General features: G+C 33.6%; 1 long non-coding RNA gene across 1 annotated transcript; it reads right to left on the reverse strand.

The window, feature by feature from the left end:
• Positions 1-614: 614 nt before the first annotated feature.
• LOC113040696 (uncharacterized) lies at positions 615-16,274 on the reverse strand. The gene is made up of 4 exons (XR_003275286.1): positions 16,197-16,274; positions 7,586-7,689; positions 3,331-3,412; positions 615-2,191 (listed from the first exon to the last, which is right to left on the reverse strand). It is a non-coding gene; the product is annotated as an uncharacterized LOC113040696 (long non-coding RNA).
• Between the last annotated feature and the right edge of the window lie 462 nt (positions 16,275-16,736).

A 16,736-nucleotide genomic window follows, 5' to 3' on the forward strand; every position in this document is an offset into this window, starting at 1 on the left:
TTAGTATAATTAATTGATATTCTCTTACAGTTTTTGCTGAAAATGTATTCACCCTCGGGCCATGTAAGAGATAGATGAGTTTGTTTCTTCATCAGAACACGCATTGCATCACTTTCTCAGCAATGGATCCTCTGCAGTGAATGGGTGCTGTCAGAATGAAAGTCCAAACAGATGATAAAAACAATAATCCATTAGTAATTCATATAACTCCAGTCCATCTGTTAGAAGAGCTGTGTGTTTGTAAGAAAAAAATCTACCAACGTTGTTTATAATGGTTTTGTTTTCACTTCTAAAACAGAGCTTGATCTGTGCATAGTTCTCCCCTGATTCAGACAACATTCAATTTTCACTGAAGAAAGCAATATTATGGACAGAAGACTCATATTTTAGCCCAAAGCAACAATTTCAAGTTAAAAACATCTTTATGATGGATTTGTTTCTTGCAAACATGTAGCTTTTCACTTCACAAGATGTTAATCGATGGTGGTTTGGATAACACTGATGTTTTTATCAGCTGTTCGGACTCTCTTTCTGACGGCACCCATTCACTTCAATGGATCCATTGGTGAGCAAGTGATTTAATGCTAAATTTCTCCAAATCAGTTCCGAATATGAAATAAACTCATTTATAGGGTATGTTTTTGGGTGAACTTTTCCTTCGAAACTAAATGAAAAGAAGAAATGTTGCCTTGGGAAAAATCTAGCTGAAATAAAATAAGTTGTAATAGTGTTTCAAGCAACATTTTATAGTTCTAGTTTTAGTTATCCACAATAACCCTGCTCACTTAGTAGGCTCACAGCAGTGCACATACTAACACCCAGAGGACGCAGATTAAAGGGCATAAATGAGCAGACAGTGCAGCTACACTCATTTAAAAAGCCTGATTCAAACCTCAAGGGTGTTATACGCTAGAGATGCATTTAGTGTAGTTGCATGGCATGGATGCTAAACCATTGCAGAAACCAAAAACCGCAGTTAAGCAGTGAGAATTTACTATTTTCTACGGGTAACACTCAATACTGTTTCTTTGTCTTTAAGCAAACCCTATAAGAATAGCAAAAGCTGTCAACATTCACAGACAAACATCTCGCCAACCAGAGGTTATAGGTGACCGCACACACACAGTCGATGTCCTGTAAATCTGCAAAGAGGTGAACTACAAGGTCAGATATCTTTTCTAGGAGCATCTGTGGAGCGCTATGTCTCAACGGAGGTTAACTTAGAGGTCGCGGTGGCTTTCAGTTCTCTATTAGGAGAGAATAGCGCTTTGGAGAGAAGCAATGCTGCTCCGGAGCCCTGTTTAATAAAACACTGTCTGCACGTCTTTCAAGAGCTCCCGTTTGATCCGGACCCAAAACAAAGAGGTTTCTCTGTCTGATCTGTATAAAAGCGCTTTTATTTTTCTCAATTTTACCTTTGTTTACACACACACACACACACACACACACCACAGATCACGACCAACTCACACACATAAACATTTTTTTTGCTGTTCTCAATCTTGTAAAACGACAGATGCAACAGTATGTTAAATAAATCGATACTATTTTTACGTTATACTCCGTGTTTTGAGGAACTAGTTACATGTAGCGGAGTTACGTAATTTAATCACAATTAAGTAATTAAACTACAGTTAAATATGAACGCTAACGATTAGAAAGTGTGGGTGGGCGGGGTGACATCTGAATGTTTAAACATTCAGATACTGACGGCACCCATTCACTTCAATGGATCCATTGGTGAGCAAATGATTTAATGCTAAATTTCTCCAAATCTGTTCTGATGGAGAAACAAACTCAACTGCATCTGGGATGACCTGATAGTGAGCAGATTTCCAGCAAATTGTCATTTTTTTTGGTGTACTATTGCTTTAATATTGCCATGCGATATACAAAATTGGAAGTGTTTTCTCTGTGGTGTGTGTAGTTTGCTCTTAGGTATTGACGCGAGGTGTAGTGGAGTTAATTGTGTTGTGCTGGGAGATTGTTTAATCCTCTGCTGATGTTCCAGGAGCGGCCCGAGGGTCCATTGATCGTCCTCCAGGACAGGAGGGGTCGGGACTCTTCTGGAGCCCAATCGATGTCATCCGTTTCAAGGGCAGTGGGACTCGATAAAGGTTTTCTTCTAAATCCGGAATCTGCTGCCCTCCATCAACAAGTGCTGATAAACAGATGGATTCAGAGCAGGGATCTGCAAGGTCAAATTCAGATTAAAGTTTTGCAAACACTTTATGGTCTGACACTTTCTCACACACACACACACTCGTACGTCATGTGAAACGTTTCCAAACACCAACCAAACTTAATTAATTATATATATTTTTTTTAATTATAATATTGAAAATATTCTTGCAGTGATGCAAACTTGTGTGGTGTGTGGGATTTATATTTCTCTAGTTTATAGTGTCATTTTATCCAAACCACCTACAATATTTAACAATGTAATGGTACTTTTAATATATTTTGTACTAAAAATTGTCATATTCTGTAACGCTGCTTTGCAACAATTTGTATCGTGAAAAGTGCTGTACAAAGAAACTTGAATGGCATTAAATTGAATTTGCATTGTTGGTTAATAATACTTGAAAAAATCTAAATGTAAATATTAAATACATTAAATGTATTTAAAATATTTGTGTAGATAAATATTGTGCAGAATAAATTTTTCTAGCTTATACAAGGTCATATATTTGCTATATTAATTATCATTACTAATTGAAAAAACATAAAAATATAATAAAATATTAAAAGAAAACAAATACAGTGACCTTTTTTAAATCAATGTAAATAAAAAGAATATGAATAAAAAATACTATAAGTGTTAATAATTATTAATTAAAAATAATGAAAAATATAAACAATACATATATTATAGTAATTATATATAATTATTATAATGAATTTATGTAATTATATTACCATAATTATATATTTTATATTGTTAATTACAGTATTTTTGTGATTATGCAGCTACAATTAATTTGGATGCACAAGGCTCTATTTAATTTATTTTATTAAATATTAAAATAATATATATTTTTTAAATGTTTTAAACATAATTATAGAGTAAATATAATCTTATGTAATATATTAATTATTATTACATATATTTAATCTATTAAATTAAACCACATATTGGTTATTAAAATATGTTTGTGATAATGAACCTAATAATTATTTAGTATTCATATTAGTTCATATTTTATTACTGATTATTAAATATATTAAACACATATAAATAAAGGTGATTTGACTTGACACTGAATTAAAGCACATACACAGACAAACATAATGTGTGTGTGTGTGTGTGTGTATAGAGTTTGTACTCACTGATCTAGTGTTTACATCACGGCAAAAGTTAGTTTTTCACATCCTCTGACTCTTACTCTTGTCTGTTTGCATTTCCATGAGCCTAAAAAGACAGAGGGAAAAAAGAAACATATGGATCAGGTAGATTTTGTTTGCACAGGTGTCGCTGAGTTTTGTTCGGTGTACAAACGAAACAGGTGTGTTTCCATATATTGACAGATTGACAAAAGGAGAGCATGCAAATGGCGTTAAAGCAAAGGAAAAAAAGAAAGAAAAAAAAAACTTTATCTTAGCGAAGACATTCAATGTAAACCATAAGCAATTGACCTTCAGCTGCAGTTTGTTTCCAAATAAGTGTGTAATAAAACACAGGGGCGTAAAGGTAACCAGCCCAATAACGGCAAAATGACTTCATTTCAGTAATTGCTAGGAGAAAAGAAAATCAAGTCATTGGGTTTGGAGTCGTCCACAGATACTCGCTCTAACATCCAATTATTTCAGCTCTCAGAAGAGCACTCCAGTTTCCTTTCCACTAATTGCCAGGCGTGTGTCGTCCTGCACAGCGTTGCATTCTGGGAGCTGTTAGGAGACAGGTGAAAGACCCTCTGAGGGATTCGATGAACCGCACGCCGAGGCAAATCACAGAAACTTCCAGAAAGAAGAGAGAGAGCACAAAGCAGAGAGGGGTCAAGGACAGATGACCTGAACCAAACAGTCTGATGATGATGATGATGATGATGAGCGCTGACTGAAAGAGAGAGAGAGAGAGAGAGAGAGAGAGAGAGAGGGGGAGACTGTGTGTGTGTGTGTGTGTGTGTGAGAGAGAGAGAGAGAGAGAATGAGAAAATGCTTTGAATGCCGGGGAAGCGACTTTGAACCTGCTATAAATGTACTCATTATGATTATATGACTTATAATAATGATAACAATACTGATAAAATAATCAACTTTACTACATTTATGCTTTTTTAAGGTATCAGTATGAGTATGAATATCTCTTTCATTTATTAAAACTACTCAGTATGGAAACAAAGAGGATTTAATATGATACAGTTGCTTTAAATACAACTAATAAACTATAACCATAATATATATTTTTTTTATATAATAGAAAAATAGAAATATTTAAAAATCCAGCTTTACATCACAGGAATAAATTACATTTTAAAATAAATTTGAATAGAAAGCCATTATTTTAAATAATATATTTTAATAAATAATCAAATGTAATCATAAAACAATAGTAGCAACCGCTTTATACTAACAATATAAACACAGCAAGCAACATGCTGTAGCAATATAAATAAAACATTATTATACCACATATGTAAAACTTTATGCATATATTATAATAAACATGCAGTATATAAATAATGTTATTATATTAATGATTGTTGATTCAATTAAATCGTTAGTATACAGTATACAATTTGACAATGATATACATCAAATATAAAATATAACAAAATAAATAAAAATATGGCGTTATAAAATGTCTTTTATGAATATACTACATGCTTATTAAATAATGTATTATATCAATTAATTATTACATATTATAATTATTTATACATATTACTATTATGCTATATCATGATTATAATTTCTCAGTATGATTAAAAAATGTAAACTCTATTCTATGTATGTTGTATGAATTTATATAATTATTTAGTCATTACATATTTATTTATATAATTACATCACTATATACTGTATATATATATATATATATATATATATATATATATATATATATAAAAATTATTAAAAATATTAATAAATTAATTTAAAAAAATAATTATATCATTTAACTTTTTTTTTACTTTTTTTTTTTTATCAATTATAATAAATTTGAATAATCATTATCAGATTTTCTCGTGTTTTTGAGTTGTTGTTGTTGTTGTTGTTATAAATATCTTCCCCAACACTGAAGCTGTCAGAGCTGAACGGGTGAAACTGGATGGAGGATGTCCTTAAACCCCAACACCTTCCTCATCACCTTCCTCGTCTTCTCCTGACATCGGCTCCTCTCTTCATTACCATGCCATTATTTCTCCATATGACTCCAAATAGGGCTTGTTTGGAAAATCACACAAGTATGAAACATACCTCCAGGCTCTTCCATGACCTTGCCGAATATAGCCACGACCTCTTCTTTACTGTGTCCATGTGGAGTGTCTGGGGGCATCAGTCCCTGCAGCACTCGACATGTCTGTATGTGTGTGTGTGTGTGTGTGTGTGTGTGTGTGTGTGTGTGTGCGCTCCTCAAGCACTCTCCTCACTGTCCTGTCTATAGAAATAACTCACTGAACACCCTCCAAACTCCCAGCGACAGCCCACCCTTCCTGCATCAAAGCCGTCCCAACAGCTAACCTCAAGAAAAACTGCGCTGTCAACACAAAACAACACAAAAGTTGCCCTTTCAAAACCAAGAGAGGTTGAAGTAACCATCTCCACAATGGACAACTGCTGGCGGCACCTTGTTACAGTGACCGTATCTGATGCTAATACCATGGTACTTTGATCAAAACCCAGTGTACTGAAATTGATGTACTTTGATGAAACTGTTTTTTACATGGTACATGCCAAAGTAGTTTCAAGGGTACCATAGTATTCTGGTTACAGTAGTGAGCAGATCTTTAATTTGAGGGTATTCTCATCAAAATTGGAGGAAAGGTTTAGGAAGTACAGCTCTTTAATATGTACCTCCCCCCCTTTTCAGGGGACTTGAAGTAATTGGACAACTGACTCAATTGAGCTGTTTCATGGACAGGCGTGGGCTATTCCTTCAGTTTTTCTGGCTTCCAGTGGAAAAAAGTGGAAGGCCAAGTCAATCTCCTGATCTCAGCCTGATTTCATTTGTTTCATTTATGCATTTAGCAGATGCTTTTATCTAAAGCAACTTACAGTGCATTCATGCTATACATTTTTTTTTTTACCATTATGTGTCTTCCCTGGGAATTTAACTCACAACCTTTACGCTGAAAATGCAATGCTCTACCACTGAGCCACAGGAACACTGATTGAGCAGCATCTCACTCGCTGAAGACACAACTAAAGACCCACAAACAAACAACTGAAGTCAGCTGCAGTAAAGGCACGGAAAAAAAATCACAGAGGAGGAACCCCAGTCTCTGATGAAGTGAGTTACAGACTAAAGTCAGTCATCGCCTGCGAAAGATTCTCAACAAAATCTTACAAATTACATTGTATTTATGATTATATTTATTGGTCCAATTACATTTGTGCCCCTAAAAAAAAAAAAAAAAAAAAAAAAAAAAAAAAAAATATATATATATATAGTTAAAAAAAGTTGGAAAAGCATGTTTTATATAATACATATTTACAATTAATTATAAATTAATAAATTAAAGTTTAATTATATAACAATTACATATTTCATTGATAAGCCTTTTAAGCTTTTAGAAATACATTTTTTTTTAATAATAATAATAATAATAATTGGGACATGTACCATAAAAAAATACCATGTTTTTGTTGGATTCACATCACATTAGCAATTTACCATGTTATCAGTCATTAAATGTAGTCATTCATAAATTTGACATGTAACGTCACATTTTATCAAACTATACAATGTTGTTTTTGGAAATATACAGTACCATGATCTAACTACAATAATATTACCTTCTGATACCATCAATATACCACATTAACTATCATGTATATATGGCAAATAAATAAATAAATAAACAAATATTAAATGAAAACATTTATTTATTTAAAGGAATCTTAATACTTACTAATCTTACTACTCATATAATTAGCATAGTACATCGATAATATGGTAATAATATCATAATTATCATAAAACACATTACACGGGTTAGTTTGCATTAATCAGCTATTAAACTAAAATGAAGCCAAGAACAAAGAGTGTTTATGACGAATGTTGAAAAAGACACTTTGAAGAGGAATCTGAAAAGCTGAAAGCCTTTGTTTTTGTTTTGTCTGATGTCTGTTGTTATTTATTTTATTGTGTCTGCAAACGTGCAGGGCTTTATATCTATTTGCACACATTTGTTTTTGTGTGTGTGTGTGTGTTCTTTGACCCAAAAGCCTAAGCAGAGATCAAAAGATCAAAAACAAGTGAGAGCTGATCTTCAGGGCATGAACACATCATTAACATGCTTGCACCTGAGCCTGACCTTCAAGGTTAAAAACACACATAAACTGAACAGCACAAACACACATAAGCAGGGATAGTGAGGGTTTTAGGTCATGCTTACAGAGAAACGCACACACACACACACACCTGTCAAACAGTATGTGGCTGATCCAGGCAGATCAAACCCGCAGGTCCATCCGTCCAGAGAGCCTCACCCACCCCGAGCTGATGCCATCCCCGAAACACTGGAGCTACAGACATGAACAAAGGAAGAGATTGTGTGTGACTGGCATTTAAGTCTTAAATAGATACATAAGAAAGGAATTTGTGCATATACAGTATATTTTACTATACTTCACTGAATCAACACTATAACACAATACACAATTTAATATTTTTATTTTTTATATCATATGAAAAAAGTATATTTTATTAAGTTTATGTATTGTTTAATATTATTTAATAAATATTTGTATGTGATATAAATAGATTTAAATTAAAAAAGTATTTTATTTACTTTATTCAATAATTAAACACACACACACACACACACACACAAACAAAGCATACTATTTAAACAGAATTGTTTTTAAATAGAATTGTATTTTATAATATTCATATTTATAATTATTAGTACTAATACAATACTATAGTTATATTAGAAATATTATTAGTAAAGTTAAAAATAATATGCAAGCTTTAAAAATGGCAATACTAATATAATTAAACATAAATAAAATATATAAATAAATGTATAATTGAAACAAATTTGTATTATTAATATTATACAAGTTATTAAAAATAGAAACAATAATTATATACAAATATAAACTACATTATATATATATATAGTTCATTCAATAATTGTATTCAGTAACTATCATTTTATGGGACAAAACACACACACAAACATGATATTTATATATTTAAATATAATTGTTTTTGTACTATATTAATATTTATAAAAAATATGACTGATATAATACTGTAATTATATTATTTAATAATTATTAATAATAACAGAATATATGTAAATGTATAAAAAACAATAATGATAATTATATTTATTTTCGTCATATCGAACAATTATATTATAATTATTAATATACATTTTATAACAATATAGTTTTTTAATAATTGTATTGAATAACTAATATATATATATATATATATATATATATATATATATATATATATTATATATATATATATATATATATGTATATATATATATATATATTATTGTTTATATTGTTTTAAATTAGCATACTTTATTTGTACACATTTACAGTAAAACAATAATTTATAAAAATAAAAAATATCAGTATGTGCCATTCTACCTTGTGCTACTAGTTAGTAAGCTAGTGCTAGTAAACAGGTATTTCACATTTAGCGGTTACTATGTTGTGTATATTTCCAAAGGATAAAACTGACCAATCAGCTTTCAAGACAAGAGCTATAATTTGTTTGCATATGCTTAGCTTTCACGCCACAGGATTAAACAGCCTATTTCTTTCTGCGCGTATAATAAAAAGGCTAGTTTTAAAGACAGCTCTCAACAACCCCCAACTGTCCGTTCCAGAAATAATACGAGCTTTTTTTAATTTAGATCTCCAATGAAGATTTCGAAGCTCGGAGAGGCGAACAGCTGTGTTTCTGCCCTGATAAATGACTCATTTAAATGAGTTTCATTAACGCTACGTAGGAGTCTTGTTGAGCGCGGCGATATATTGTGATGTACAACAGCCGTTATGACAGCAGGGGTTTGTGCGGCAGTCCGTGAGTTGATGGAGTCAAATGGAAATTATCTGATGGCTAACATATCTCTGAATGTAAATCTCCCTCGAATATTGAAGTAAGGCTCGTCGTATGTCATAGCTATCAAATTACTCATTCTACACACACAATAGAAACCAGTTTACCTCATATAAAGGACGCAGAGAAATTAATGAGTTCTTTGGCATTGATATCTCCTCATGCTAGGTTGAAATCACTAGCGTGTGACTAAGTGTTTGACGATGTGGCCTGATCCGTGACCAGCTTTTCCGGTTTCTGTGCTGCTCAATTTGAAGGTTTGGGTGGTGGAGGTTTTAATGTTGGATGAAATGAAGCTAATCCCATTTCAGATCTGCACAAAACAAACACGCCAAAGCAAAGCCCTGCCTGAGGCTAACCGAGACACAATGCTTTAATCTTACAGGTACAGATACTGTCACAAGTGCTATTTAACGGACAAATGAACGCTAACAGATTTTAACATCCTTTATTAGCGTATATCCATTCCTCTCAAACCTAAAATCAATAGAAGTTAGTCTTTAACCATTTTAGTTTAGTACAAAGTGTACATGAATGCTAATCTAATGAATGCTAAACAGTAGGCCTATATAACTGCAAAAATGTTTCTTAACATCTTTTTAAAAGAAATGTTTCTTTTATCAACATCTGGGTTGATAAAAAATACCCAATATATGAAGAAGAAATGGCTTTATTAAAAACATAAAACAATGTAGGTTAGAATTATGAAAAGTTACAATAGTAACCTTAGTATTTCTGTGATATCTGTAGCAATTTTTTTAAAATGTATTTATGGTTTCTTGCTTCTGAAGCTACAAGTTCAGCTACAACATAAAGTAGTTGGTAACATCGTAATGTTTCACATCAAAAAATCATGGTAAAATCAACACAACTCTGGTTTCTGTAAAACAAAAATATGATATTTGAAGATTTAGCTTCTTAGGCTACAGCTAATTTATGCTAGTTTAACTACATTTTACATAAAGTAGTAGGTAACACTTTACAATTATGTTTTCTTAAAAATATAAAATCATGGTTAGATCAACCTAAATATGGTTTCTATAAAAGAGAAATATGATATTTAGAAACATAGCCACTGAAGCTACAGCTACTTCATGCTAGTTCAGCTACATTTTGTAGCTACATTTTACACCAAGTTGGTAATATTTGTAAAATCATGGTTAAATCAACACAACTCTGGTTTCTATACCACAAAAATATAATATTATGAGATTTAGCTTCTGAAGCTACAGCTAATAGGCTGTAATACGCATTTGATTTCTGCCTTAGTTTACAGTTCAATAAACGCAAACTATTTAGCATTTTGTTATGCTCATTGAAAAAGTGCATAGAGAAACGTTCACTTTTGAGTCGTACAGTGGACATAAAAAATTATGTAGGATTTACTTGAACTCATAAATTGCAAGTAATTACAAAAATAATTACAAGCAAATGGTAAGTAACTCTGGATTAAACATGGAAATTGGACATTTTTACAGTCTAAAATGTTCTTTATTGCATGTTAAAACCATTTTAGCTGCGTATAACATGGTAAATTATCTCTCTTTTTTAGATTATAGATTCAGCTTCATTGTCATTGCACATGTAAGGTACAATGCAATGATATTCAGTTGTGCAGCTACAGAACAAACACTTTAGCGTTTCATTTTCATACGCCATCGTCAAGTACTGGATAACAAAATGCTACGTGCTCATGTGACTCAGCGAATGAATTTCCATAATACGAGGTGAATTACGGTCAGAATTTAGTTCCCCTCAGAACTGAGTAGCATTTCAAAGGATGCTTATAAACCAGCACTCAATGTAGCCGGCAGCTATTTCATATAGAAAATACGGCTTATCACCGAAACGCAGACCTGAACACTCTTGCACGTACACTTACGGCTGCTAGACACACCAGAGAAACGTAAATTTCCCTGTGTTCATTTAATCTGCAGCAGCGTGTGGCATTTATTCAGAAAACAAAGCAAACTGAAAGGAAAAATGCTCTGATTTTATTAAAGTCAGTAAGTAAGGCAGATCTTGGAGCAAAGTGATCGATATTCATGATCACCAGCACATTTTAGGACACTCAAATGAAGAAAAAAAAACACCAGATGGAAGAAGAATTACACATTTTATATATATTTGGATTACAAATCTGTGTGCCTGACATCTTTTAGGACTAGAATAACCAAATGTGTCAAGCATTGTGCTTATACGTGTTTGCCTTTGCACAAACCCCATGAGCGTCGAGCTGTCGCATCCATCACTGTCAGGACTAATTATTGCTCTACACTTTTCTGTGTGTCGTGCAAACATACTGCAAGCCTCTGTCTCTCTCTCTCGAGATCGTTCTGTCTCGTTTTGAGGTCACAGCGACCGTCTTTAGTTTTAACAAACCCCCTCCCCCTCCCCCTTTATGTCTTGTGACCTTAAGGGGTCACGCGGATGCATTTAAAGGACAATATTCCACACCATTTAAGTCCACTTTTGAATTTAGTCAAGGTTTCTTGCACCAAAAATGTCATGTTTCACATAACCATTTCCCACTCTTAGAATTTAAACAGCATGTTTTTGCTAACAATTTTCTTATGTAAATGACTTCTGTTGGTATGACCTTGTCTAACATTCACAACCTGCACTTCTCAATTCTCTCTGAAAACTGTGGTATATTTTTAAGTGTCTGTTATTATTATTATTATTATTGTTGTTGTTGAATGAAACAAACAAACAAAAGCTATTTTTCAAGAGTTTGTCATTAATACTACTACTACTACTAAATACTACTTCTAATAATAAGATGAATTAATTTAATTAATTATAATTTATATATTTATTATTATTATTGAAACATTTATTGACATTTATTTTATGACCAAAAATGATTTTTCATCAATAATAAAATTTTTTCTTTTTCTTCCTCTAATTATTAAAATATATATATATTTAAAATTTGTTTTTAAATCATATTAAACACTACACCAAATAATTTAAATAAATAAATAAATATTTTTTCCATGAAAAGCTCTTAAAAAACAATTAAACAATTAAAAAATAGATAAACAAACAAAAGAATAACACAATTATCTGATAAAACTAACAATAACGTTCCAAAACTACCATGGTATTATGTGTCTTTTAATTACATTTAGCCTGGTATTCTTGGAAGTACCTTAAAATACATTGGTACATGAATTTCATCTTAAAGTATTGCATTGTTTACCAGGAATAAGGCAAAAAATGGGGCCTTATGGTAAATATTACTGTAAGAATATACTTCCAGGTAAGAGCTCTTTCACTGAAGGCATTCATTTGATCATTTTATATTTCCTAGCACCCTTATGAATTGCCAATGTAACTCTATATTTCTATTTTTATTAAATTGTCAGCTATACCGAGTGAAATTCACCCCGCATTTCATTCTCAGTTAATAAAGTTTCTAATATTACAGGCCTAAAGTTCTCCGAGGTCCACAAGGAGCGGCTGGAATCGATTCAAGACTTCTGGACTCCGGCCTGCGCTGTATTGATTCACCGTTAATGCCGTAATGACTGTTTTGGCAGCAGATTTTAAAAGTCGCTGTGGTGCTTTGAGACACCGGTCATTAAAAAACATGTAGATTGATTAAAATCAGGAAATGTTTTTCAACTGTACTGCAGTTTGAGAACAGGATCCAAATGAGAGATACTGTACGCAAGAAATCACCTCCAAACACTACGCACACACACAAATGGAAATGCAACGCACATTTCCGCCACCGCTGAGGTGCGATATCATGTTGGCAGTGAGTTTGTCACGGCGGGGGGCAGGTAAGTGTGAGGATTTGTGTTTTGCTAACACATTAGCTCTGTTATGTTGCATCCCGTTTGCAGCAATCATCTCAAAGGCACCATAGAAGTATACAATTTGAAATAGGTTACAGCTTTGCTTACGGGTGGCCAATTTTGGGCAGTTTTGAGCCTGTAAATAAATATTTCATCAGAATACACAGCTACTCTAAAAGCTAATACTTTTTAAATGGCTGATAATTAGAGGAAGATGCAGTTAAACAGAAAAATTGTTACTGAATTGCTAAACATAGCACAGAAACTTACAAATAATTAACAAAATTACAAATAAATAACTCTATCTAGTTAGTCCACTGCAATATTTCAAGTAGGTTTGCCGTCAACATTTTGCTAAGATAAAGCAATAAATCTCTATTTTCTAAGGATTATTTGGCATTTTTGCCTTTATTGTGACAGGACAGATCAGACATGACAAGAAGTGAAGTGGGAGAGAGAGAGGGGGGCGGGAAAGGTCTTCTTCGAACACGGGACACCAAAGCGCAATGGTGCTGAATGTCGACATAAATTTAGGTTTTCTAAGCATTAAAAATACACAGCACACAGAAATACTCATTAAATCTGTGCACAATTTACAATAAGTTATCTTCAGTTAGTCAGCCGTATTGAATGTATTTCCTCAGCTCGTTGCAGTGCATTAAGGGATTGCTTTAAAATGCAAAGCTGTGGAACACAGCTAATGTGATACTAAAAGAAGAAAAACTGTTCAGACGGACAGAACCAGAGATAAACAGTCAAAGATGTCTGACACCAGGGAAAACGAAGGACGATTCGTCTGACAACAGGAGTCAGATTACTGACAGACTCACTCGTACAGCAGCGCGCGGGTGTGAGGAGTGTGTGTTGTGTCAGTGCGCTTACCGCCTGCGTCTCTATTTGTGCATGATTACACACAGCATGCCCTCTGAGGCCACTGCCACTTCTACAATTGCACACAGAGGCCTTTTCTTTCCGTTCGTCACTTGTATGCCTTGGTAGTCTGACAAGGAATAATATTGTGAAAATTGCACGTTTAGAAGACGGCGTCATTATATCAGCTGTGGCAGGTAATGACATATCAAGGCGCGCAAAGTGTGTTTTCATCTCCTGTGGTGCTTTCAGAGCATTTCAATTCACACAAGCCCTGCTCATCACTGCAAATGCCTTGGTTTTTTCATATATGTTCTCAGCCAGAGATGCTATCAGAGACTGGGGACAGAGATCTACGAACGTTTACCCAGCTAACATTGCTTTTTGAATGGTTTTAAAGATGTAGTCTTCACATTTGTCCCCGTTAGGTTTGTAAACATTGGTGGAGTTAGCTAATAAATCTTTATTAGCCTTGCTTGCTAAGACTAACATCACTAGTGCTTATATTTATGAGGTTTAACAAACTTGTTTATCTCGTTCCAGACAGTTTGCGCTAAACGATTTTCGTTTTGGCGGACACTGAAATGACAAAAAATTAATAGATAGACATTCCTGAGCCTTATCCAAAGACTTTGGACTTGGGTCATAACTAGCAACCACGTAAAACACCCCAGCAACCAAAAGCACCCTAGTATTATGTTGGCAAGCACGTTTTGCGCAAAAATATAAACGTTTGTTGTTGTAGCCTGCTAGCTAAAGTAATCACAAATTGTCCATATAAATCAAGTTAAATTTCATTTTCATCACAGTCAACAATAGTTTGCGCGATTTCAGCTTGGCTTACTCTAACCAGCTAACAGTAAGGCTACGCAACCATAGTAAAAAAAACATACATAAAAAGTAAAAATTTTTGTTTGGATAATTATTATTTAAATTATGTACTTATTTATTAAACATTTGAAAAGTTTATCATATTGTTAGTCCCAACATTTTATAAAAAAATGCTACATTGTGCGTTGTTTAACAATATACTTTACCTGAGGTAAAATCACCTTAAAAAGGCCGTATTGAAAAAACTGACAAAGAAACTATTTTCACTCAGAAAATGCTAGTAAATTTCACACCTCTACACCGATGTCTACACTGGACGCAACAATTGTCGCGCAACGCCGCAACAACTTGGAGCCTAATTTATACTTCGCCTGTCTTTACATCGCGAGCCTCCGCTGAACTCCACAAACGGATGAGGTGTCTTTATACTTGTCGCATTTGATGTTGTTCTTTCAAACAACAGGGTGCAGCGAGGAGTAATTGTCCTCTAAAGCCATCGGAAATCAGCAAAGACGACGCAATTTTTCGGTAAAAGACTCAATACTTGACATCTCATGTCATGAATGAGTTGAAGAATCAATTTCTTTATTTACAAACTGGTTAAAAAAAATCTTCAGCTTTCGGGTTTATTTTGCATCAATCACAAACAATGTGTTACAAACAGTGTTAAATGCTATATAAATGAATTAGAATTTTATTTTTTATTCAATACACATAAAAAGTACTTCACTTAAAAAGCCTTGGAATAATTATGCAAACATTGTATTCATTGTTTTTCTGATGGAGTTTGAACTTCACATAGAGCTGGGGTAAGGGGTTGTGTTTGGTCCAATGTAATGTTTATAATCAGCATATGGTCCGGAGTTTTTACCAAAAATCACGTTTGCCATTTCGGACAGATTTGGAAGTGGATCAAACTTACAAAAAATGTCATGCACACTGTGGCGTGAAAAGGGGCCTTGTGCACTCAAAACACATGGCCACCCATTCCACGATGACGTTGTTTATGTCGTGCACACCTTTGCGCAGATGCGGAGAGTATAAACCAGGCTTGAGTTTGTCTACACTGGATGTGCCAAAACAACCATTGCTAATCATTTGAAATGTGTGTCTCGTACGTACGAGGCATCAGTTCACTGTCTGAGACTTGTCGTGTTGCATCCAGTGTGGACAGCATCACTGATTATAATGGGTTCTACTGTATTTTGTCGCACCGTGCCACTTGTGTCCGGTGTAGACACGGTGTAACTTTGAATTAAACGTGACATTTTGAAGTAGAAAAGAACAAAATAGCATTTACTTGTAAAATGTGCTCTGATGTTTCACTTACAATAAAAAAAAAAAAAAATTTAACAGTGTGATTGCTTTATTTCTAAACAAACTTTCATCATATTTACGCATAAATGAACCACTGAGACTTTCTCTAATAAACTCACCGTTTCTGATAGCTGACACACTCAAAATATGCCTCTGGCAAACTGGCACCGTCCCGCGCTTCCAAGTGTCACAAACCTGCCGAGAGAAATACAGATGCTGATGATGTCTGACATTAGCGAACTCTTAACAGCGCCGCTAATTACATGTAAATGTAGACCACCGCAGGCCTGTTTAACCCTGCGGCTATAATAGCTCTGGCTGGAAAAAATACACATTTATTCGAGTCCAGGGGAAGTTTTATCCAGCTGATGATGATGACGATGATGATGTATCAATTTAGAAGGCAACTAATGATCTGAATTTGCTTGCGAGTGGCTAATTACACATATATGCTCCTAAAAATGTGTATCAATTACGTTTACGAAGTTATTAGCAGGATACTTCAGAGCAGATTATCTGTCAGTCAGAAGTCAGGTGACTTTTTAACCATTAAATTTGTGCATTCACATGAATGCTTGCTTACATACACAAGTGTGTGTGTGTGTGTGTGTGTGAGTGAGAGAGAGAGAGAGTGTGTTTTTATTGGCATATAATCAACT

This window comes from Carassius auratus, chromosome 22 (genome assembly GCF_003368295.1).
Source record: "Carassius auratus strain Wakin chromosome 22, ASM336829v1, whole genome shotgun sequence".
NCBI classification, from domain to species: Eukaryota; Metazoa; Chordata; class Actinopteri; order Cypriniformes; family Cyprinidae; genus Carassius; species Carassius auratus.